Genomic DNA, 8,485 nt, shown 5'->3' with positions numbered 1-8,485 from the left:
CTGTGGGCCATATTCTTTTAAGGACTTATGTATGGCATATTTTGTACTGTGCTTGCTCATAACCAGGTCAGAGCCTAAAGGTGGACATTAGCTTTGCCAGCATAATAAACTTGCTGTTTGTTTTCTTAATGAGGTTATAGCTGTATATGAAACAAAGACTATGGTGCTCTACTTCATTGTTGCTCAGCCCGTGTGTTGAAATGATAGGAAAGAAGGGTCATCTGTCTTGGCAAAACTTCATTTGCTGGAACTCGTAACTGCTACTTCCTGCACAGTGTAAAATAACACCCAGAGCTGTTCTCTCTCGGTTTAGGAATGAAACAAAAGCACCTCTTCTCTGCAGCTGCTAACACGTATGGCTGCGTGCCTCATAGATGAAGGAAGTGCTTTGTTGACACTGATGCTTGCCATGTTGCCAGCTTATGCTTGTTTTGTATTATAGTTTTTAAGGCCTGGGGAGGAGGGTTAGGAATGCTTGCATTTAGAGCACATGTAAGGCATAATACATTTTCACTAGGACTGACAGCAGGTAAGCTGTGTATAAGCTTGTGCTGTAAGGAGTTCTGTTGTTTGACTTACGTCATCTCACATGAAGACAAAATTCAATGTTAAGCCATTGAATTAGTTCAGAAATTTGATTTTATGTTGTGGGCAGAGACTCGTTGTGATCTGGGAGAACCTAACAGTTTACTGTTTAAGACTATGCTCTAAGTCTAAGAACTATTTGCCTCTCAATTTGTTTACATCTTTTTAAGACTGCTCTACTTTAAAGGACTGGTTACATCTCAGTTGTCCTCATGGGTTCAAAATAACTAAAATAAAGCTCCTGAAAATGGGTCATTACTAGGCGAATACAAAAACTAAGAACAAAAATGTTTGCCACATGGTGAGCTGATCAGTTGTGGTCATCTCTTCCTTTTCAGGCTTCTCCACAACCTTTAGTCAGAAGCTGAGATATCGCTATTTTTATTTTTATGTATTTTGCTGGGCTTTTCTTTCTAGTTTGAGTAATAAAGTGTAGCCCATGATTGTGAGTATCACTGAAAAACTGGCAATGTATTCCTTATGCTAGCTTCAGTTACCATGTACGTTAAGGTTCCTCACATGGGCTCCCATTGTACTGTGTAGTGGCTTTTAAATGGGCGAGAGAAGAGGCGCAGGTATGGCCACATCTGATGCCGTTCATGGCGTTTTGGCGTTGGGGTTTAAGGAGATTTGAGGATTGTGTACAGATTGACAGAGAATGCAGCAGGAGTGTGCAGCACAGCCAGACAGAGGTGTTAGGTGAAGGAGCTTTTAAGTTCTGAGCAATCTGAAGAGAAATGCCAGTTAAGAAGGGCTGTCCTAGGATCAGTCAGCCACTACCCGCTTGGGGTAGAGTAGTTTTTATAAATAAAATCCAGCAATTTCTGTCACTTTCAGTAGCCAAACCAGAGCTGTTCAAATGTTTTTGGTTTTTTTTTGTTTTTTTTTTTTTTTTTTTCCCCACAGGTGATTGATAAACAGGGATAGCAAAGAGAGCTTTGTGCTTCTTTGCTTTGTGGCTGGGGATCACTGGCTGGGGAAGTAGGGAAGGAGGGTGAACCAGGTCATTCAAATGAGACTTGTGACTTCTCTTGTTAATCCCAGTGATTCTCCTTATGCTTGGCACAGGGCTTCTTTGGTGTATGCAGAATTTTTTGGGGGGAGGGTATGTGTGTGGTGGGGTGTTTTTTTTGTTTTTTTTTTTTTTTTCCTTCTTGCTCCCTAGCCTTTGTGTCAGTTCTGTTGGGTTTGAAGTTTTTGGGGGGTGTTTGGGGTTTTTTTTGTGTTGTTTTATTTTTATGTGTGTGGTTTTGCTTGTTTTGAGAGAAGAATATGGCTTCTTTTAGACGTAGTGAGTTCTTGTATGTCAGTGGAGAGAGATGGCATGGTGGGAATGCTTCCTTTTCTCTGGGTACAGCGAATTGCTGCACTGCTGGCCATTGCTGATGTTATTAGCTTGCAGTACGGAGGTAAATAAGACTCTAAGGGGAGCCTTCAAATAGTATGGATTTAACAACATCATAATTTGAACTAAATCATCAGATTCTGAATTGTTACTCAAAAGTTTGTAACTTCATTTGTTATTTAGCCATATGATGGACAGTCTTCAGTTGATGGGCTGAACCAAATGAGAAATTGTACAAGTTTTTGTGAAATCTCTTCCATTCTTTAAAATTCATCATTTAATTCATAAAGGTACTGATACCTTTAACCCTTCTTTTTAAGGAGTTGCAGGCTCAGTCTTCTGTAACTGCTAAAACTTATCTGTTTCTGCACTTAAAGTGGTAGCAGATGTGCTTTCTGTGCCACATCCTCTGTTTTGCTTTTTTAGAATTGTTAATGTGCATCCTCTTTCTCTTTTAGGAAGAGAACTGGGCAGGGTGGGATAACTTGGGTTTGTGCTTGTATACTGTTACAGAATTAAAAGGTGTGTAATTGATGTCATGGCTGGGACCAAGGTAGCCACAAACCACATGTTACAACAGTGTGTGCCTGTGGCTGGCCTCTTTTTCCAATGAGTACATCTCTACCAATACCCGCTTTCGAATTAGTGGAATGATTAATTGGTGTACTAGAATTTTACCTTTGAGTGACATGTAGGTACCTGGTCTGACAAGTTAAAAACCAGTAAAAATCTTCAGGTTTTTTTTTTTTCGGGATTTCACTTGCCCTTGGGTATTATCTGTAACGTAGGAGACTAGTAATTGTGCTTAAGGACAATTGAGTTCTGGACTGTGGGACAGGAGTTGGACGCCGAGGTGAGTTTATTAACAGAGCTCTTTAAGGGGGGGGAAAAACGATGCTTGCTTTCCCACCCATTTCCATGATGTTGGTGCTTGCTTTAACAAGCAATCAGATTCAATTACATGAATTCTTCAGAGGGTGGAGAACCATCTGCTGAAGTATTCTGAAAAGATTAATTTATTTGTAGTGGTAGTTCTACTTGCAAATAGTGAGCAAATGCATGGATTTTTTGGCAGTCAAAATACAAGATAGTTTTTGATCGAGAAACAGACCGAAGTGTCTTCATTTGAAAGGCATAATAAAATACAGACAAAGTAGGGAGCTAAAATCTTACCTGACATTTTTGCCTAAATCCAAAGGGCTATGTGCAATAACTTACTAAAACTTTTAGAAATTGGATTTTTTCTTTCATCATATAATGCAGAATGAACAATTGTTTCAGTATGGCATGATCAGAGAATAAGTAGTTACCAGTTTATTAATGTAGGTGTCTGTGCAGAAGAATGCATGGGTACATTGATGGGCATGAAAGACAAAAAAGACACAAGTTAGCAGCTCTAGCTGCCTACTCATAGTGAGAAGAAGTAGATCGGACATTATGGCACTAAACCACGTGAATTCTTATTTGAATAATCTGCAAATGGGGTAACTCACAACTCTTTACGAGCTTTTTATCTTTCACATGGAAAGTTCAAGATAGTATAGTTTGCAAGGTGGTTGGGTTTTTTTTGTTTGTTTCTTTAGGAATCTTTTCCTTCTACAAATTAAAAAAAAAACCTCTTCCCTCTTTGTGGCACAGAAGAGATCCATCAATTCAGATTAATTGAATTTTAAGTGTACTTGACTTATCTGTGTTTCATTATGGTTCTTAATTTTTCAGTATGGTTTGTTAAATAAACCAACAGAGGTATCATTACAGAAGAAATCTTTGGCTCCATGTAGAATGTTTGTATCAAATGAGTCTCCACTGTCATTTGCTCGTAGTTGGAGCTGAAGCCTAGTTTAAGATTTATTTTTTCTTTCTTTAAAGATGCAGATAGATAAGACCAAGCAGCAATAAGAAGGGAAATCGGAAAAAAATCCTAAGAGGATTCAGTTTGAGTATATTCATATGGAAAATAAAATACTGTTGTTTAAAGTTACATAGAACAATTCATATGCTTTTTTTAAAAAAAAAAAAAATGGGGGTACACGACAGACGCACAACTAATCTTATTAGTTGGTGAGAGCAGAACAAGAAGGATAATACTCCTAAGCACATTAACTATTTTACAGATATATTTAAGCTACAAAAATAGCAAGATAGAAAATTACTTGTAGGAGTGTATCCTGGCGTCTCATGCTGTTGACGTCAGAATGTTGAATCTGGTCTTCAAAGTACGGTAAAATACCTGGGCTTTACTATAAGGACCTCTCATGATTCTTTCAGTTGTGTAGAAGCTTGGTAGTATACAGCATGTGAAGGATTCATTTTAAAATTCAAAGTTACTCTAATATGATTTGGATATTTTAAAAAAGCTTTCAACTAATTGCTTTACACAAACATCTGAAAGATAATGTCATGGAATTATTTGATTAAGATTAGTCTTAATAACAGCATCTGAATCTGGTGTCCTTTCACTATGGAGGGACATAAACAATAAGAAATAAACTACTAAGTGTCTGAGTAATTCTGAAGAGAAGCTACCACTATCACTTAAAGCATTAACTCATGGAATAATTGAAGATGGCAAAGGAAATATCGGAAAATGAGTTGAAGTTGTGGAACTCCTATGATTTTTTTATGGCTTTAAAATGTGTTTGAGTTGTTTACAGAGATCCTAAGTATGCTGGAAGATGCTCTGAAACAATCTTTTTAATGGATTTCATCACTTTAAAAAAGAAAAACCTCAAGCATTTAGACTGTCAATTTTATACTGGATGGTTTTAAAATAATTTGATACAGAGGCTAAAATCTGAAAAGGCTGCTTGTGGTAAGCTTCAACTGTGTTTAATAGTAATGCAGGGTTACAGTTTTGCTTGTGCATAAACGTCAATGTAAGCATATTTTATTTCCTCTTCTCTGTAGTAGGGGGAGTGAAAAAGATCATAAATGATACACAATAGCTAGGGATCAGTCAAGTTAAGTTTGTTTTGAATTGAAAAATCTGACCTTAGTCATCTTAATAAGGCAATAATACTTTTTCTTACTATAAAAGTATGTATGTTTGGTGAGTGATGTCTTAAAACTAAAAAAAACCACCTGAATTTTTAGTTGATGCCAAGCTGGGAACAGTTGTAGCTGCTTTAATGACCATGCTCAGAATTGAAAATGATCTTGATAAATAAGAGGAGCGGGACAGACTGACTTGTTTTGTTGAGTCACTAGTTACAGATGTCTGAGAAGTGATAACATTGAAGAAGTACTACATTATTTTTGGGGTTGTATCAAGAGAGCCATTTGTCTTAATATCCAGATAGCAAAACCTAAATGCTGTGAAAGTGTGTAACTGGGTGTAGCACTTTGAGAGTAAGCAAACTGAAGAGCGTTGAAAAGAAAGCAACAAGAATGACTTAGTCTTGAAGGTAGAGGGAAAGAAGACAATCTCTAGTGCCCTTAAGGTTTGTCTACAGAAAATAATAAATTAATCTCCGTTGCACTAGCAAAGATTTAAGAAGAATTGTTGGAGAAGACGGCCTAGGGATGCTGAAACATTCCTTGCTTACTCACTGTTCCTGGTCTTGCTGTGGGGTGGGAGCTGGATTGTATCCCTCGTGTCCATGGGTTGGCTGTTCAGCCACGGGTGGCCTGTGGGAAGCGTCCCTCCATTTTCTCCTGGAGGATGGACAGGAATTATCTCATACTATTCTAGCTTGTGAGTGCTTCCCGTGCCATCTGCATGTGGCCTGTGGCTTAAACATGAAGGTGCCGTGTCTGTACAAACCCTTTCTCTCCGTGCAAGCAGTTCGACATTCAGAATTGCTGTACCGACATTTCCTACAAGGAGGGTCTCGGGGAGGATGCAGGGCTAGTGCTGACACAGCTGGGCTGGGTGGTCTCTCAAGGTCATGCATTGACCTTGCATTTTGAAAACCTGAGCCCTGCATTTCTAAGGCTCTTCGACTTACGTAGTAGTGCTGCATATCTTAACGTACAAAAAGAGCTGTAGCACTTCGGAAGCATGTGCAAACACAGCAAGTATCTTTTCCTGAAGCTTTGTTTAGTACAGTGGTACTGCATGTTCACTGCTGGCATAGTTTTGGGGCATTGCTTCCACCTGAAGAGACGCATAAAAAGAATAAAATTAAACCGGTGTTAAAAATATGTGAAAGTAACTTTTTTTTTTTTCCCCCCCAGGATATTTGTAACCAATGATGATTCTATCTAAATATTGAAATGTTTTTCTTATTCCTACTACCTGCATGTTGATTAGAAAACTTTAATATGGTTAGGGACTTTAGAGTGGGAGGGTAAGACTGAAGATAATGGATCCAAATAACAGTTCTTGGGAGGAAATGAAAGAAAACAAACAACAAAACAAACAAACAAAACCAAAACAAACACACCCAAACCAACCCCAAACAAAAAAACACCACACCATGAAGAGAAGAATACAAACCTGCCACCAACCAAATACCCCCAAACCAAACAAAACCCCTCCACTTTTGGAAGCTGACTTTGAATAACAATTGTAATTTTTAGTGTGGAAATTTAAAGTTTCCTTCTAGGGATGAACCAGCTGCAAAGATTGCTGGAATAATTGTGACATGATTGATAACAAAATAATAAAGAAGTGCAATAAGCAGAAACCTTTCCAGTATATTTTGTCTTGTGTAGTCAGTGCTGTACTGCAGATGCCAGAAAATAGCTGAAGAGGTTTTTTTCTATGCACAAGGTTAAATCTGACTCTTTTGTATAACTGTATTTCTTTATATTTTGGTGTCTTAGTGTGGACATTGATAAAAATCATACATGCAGAGAGATGCATGCTCCTTATTTTGAGGGGTAAGATCTAAGTGCTGCCATTGCCTTGCTATCCCACTCTTCTCCTGAATGCAGATCAAATGATCCTTTATTCAGCTATTCACCACTGTAAGCCACTTACAATTTTTTTTTTTTTTTTTTTTCCCCTGGCTGATCCCTTTTTATTCATTCCTTCTCTATGTAGAAAATGTACAGCTTTCGTTAGCTTAGGTAGATTAAATTGTACTCTTTATATGCTACCTTCATGTAAGTAATGTAAAGTACACTTGTTTATGGTGAGGCATGCTGCCACTGAACTGTTTCCACTGTGTCACTAGGCTTGTACTTACTATGTATTATCTTAGTTGCACAAAGTACTAGAAAGATTTGAAATGCATTGTGTTGGTCAAGGGTTATTTTTATTTTAGGCTTCTTCCAGAGCTATAGTCTGTGAAAGGGCAGAGTGTCAGATCAGGTTGAAGGGGTAATGTTTCTTTCAATTCTGAATTCTCTGTCCTTTGAAGTAAAAGAGAGTTTTCTGCAACTGCTTGTGGGACTTCAGCCAAAGAATGCTAATGAACTCTAATGGATACTATATAGCCCCATCAGTTTGCTAAGATTGCTTTTAAAATAAAACTTAAAGAAGTTTGCGTGCAAATGTGTAGATATTCCGGTGATTGTTCTAACACTTTGGTATGTGTAGATTACTTTTGTTATTAGTTAATATGCACAAATGTCTGCTTTCTACCCAACCTGATAAGCTGAATTTACTATTGTCCTGATAATGCCTAAAAGATAATGGAGCATGACAGAACGGCTGTCAATAATAAGGACAGATCCTGAAGTAGACTGTCAGATGCAGAAACAGTTTCAAAAAGAGTACAGGTATGTTCTACAAAGTCTCACCTAAAGAGTAGCTCTTACAAAAATATTGGTATTATTCACCACAAATACTTGTATTGCAAAATTCTTTATGGATACTTCACATATTTTTGAGTATCAGAGAAGTACATCTGCATTGTCATGGGTTCATAAAATGCCAGTGAGCTGCAAGAGCAGTGCTGCTGGCAACTGGTACAGGACTGCCTGGCACAGAGGGGAATGCTTTTATTATAGTTAACCTATCAGTTCAAATTCATATTCTTTAAGACTATCTCAGAAGTGCTAATCATTTCTATGACAGCCAGTAGGTTTGAGGGCCAACCTGGAATCTCTCTGGTATGGAAAAAATCATCAGTCACTTTGTGAGGTCTTCTGCCTTCATAGTAAATATGTTGTTTTACGTGCCTGTCACCTCTGTCATCCTGTGCTGCTCCTCTTTTGATTTAGTATAAAATACCGCTTTGTCTTTAGACCCTGGCTGAGGTAGTATCCTCCTTTACTTTTGATAGAGAACTTTTGCAATCTGCTAGTTTACAAATCTGAAGGTGGGAGCCCATGTTGTTCAGGCCAGAGTCCACAGCATTTCATGTTATTACCCTTTGCACGTAGTGCATGTGACTGCTTTTATTCGTTAATTTACTGTAGGCTGGTTATGTAACCTTGCTTCATTAAACCTCTTGGCTTTGCAGCAGTACAAACTTAAGAATGACTTCTTTTCATTTATTGTGACTTAAAAATGAATTGCCACTTTTTTCCTTCCTCTCTAGTCCCAAGAGAATACAAACCTGAAATCATCTTGTACAGTAGACGCTAAAAAAACTGATGTGGCCTAGGTATTATGGTAGCTGATACTTTGTAAAGGTTAACAAAACAAAACACTCCCTAAACCCA

At 37.9% G+C, this 8,485-nt stretch overlaps 1 protein-coding gene across 1 annotated transcript in view; it reads left to right on the top strand.

The window, feature by feature from the left end:
• LCOR (ligand dependent nuclear receptor corepressor) overlaps positions 1–8,485 on the top strand; it is a 22,211-nt gene that overhangs the window by 592 nt on the left and 13,134 nt on the right. The window lies entirely within an intron of this gene.

This window comes from Merops nubicus, unplaced genomic scaffold (genome assembly GCF_000691845.1).
Source record: "Merops nubicus isolate BGI_N331 unplaced genomic scaffold, ASM69184v1 scaffold11882, whole genome shotgun sequence".
In the NCBI taxonomy this organism is placed as follows: Eukaryota; Metazoa; Chordata; class Aves; order Coraciiformes; family Meropidae; genus Merops; species Merops nubicus.
Note: the sequence above shows the minus strand (reverse complement) of the source record. Positions and strands in the feature narration are given on the sequence as shown.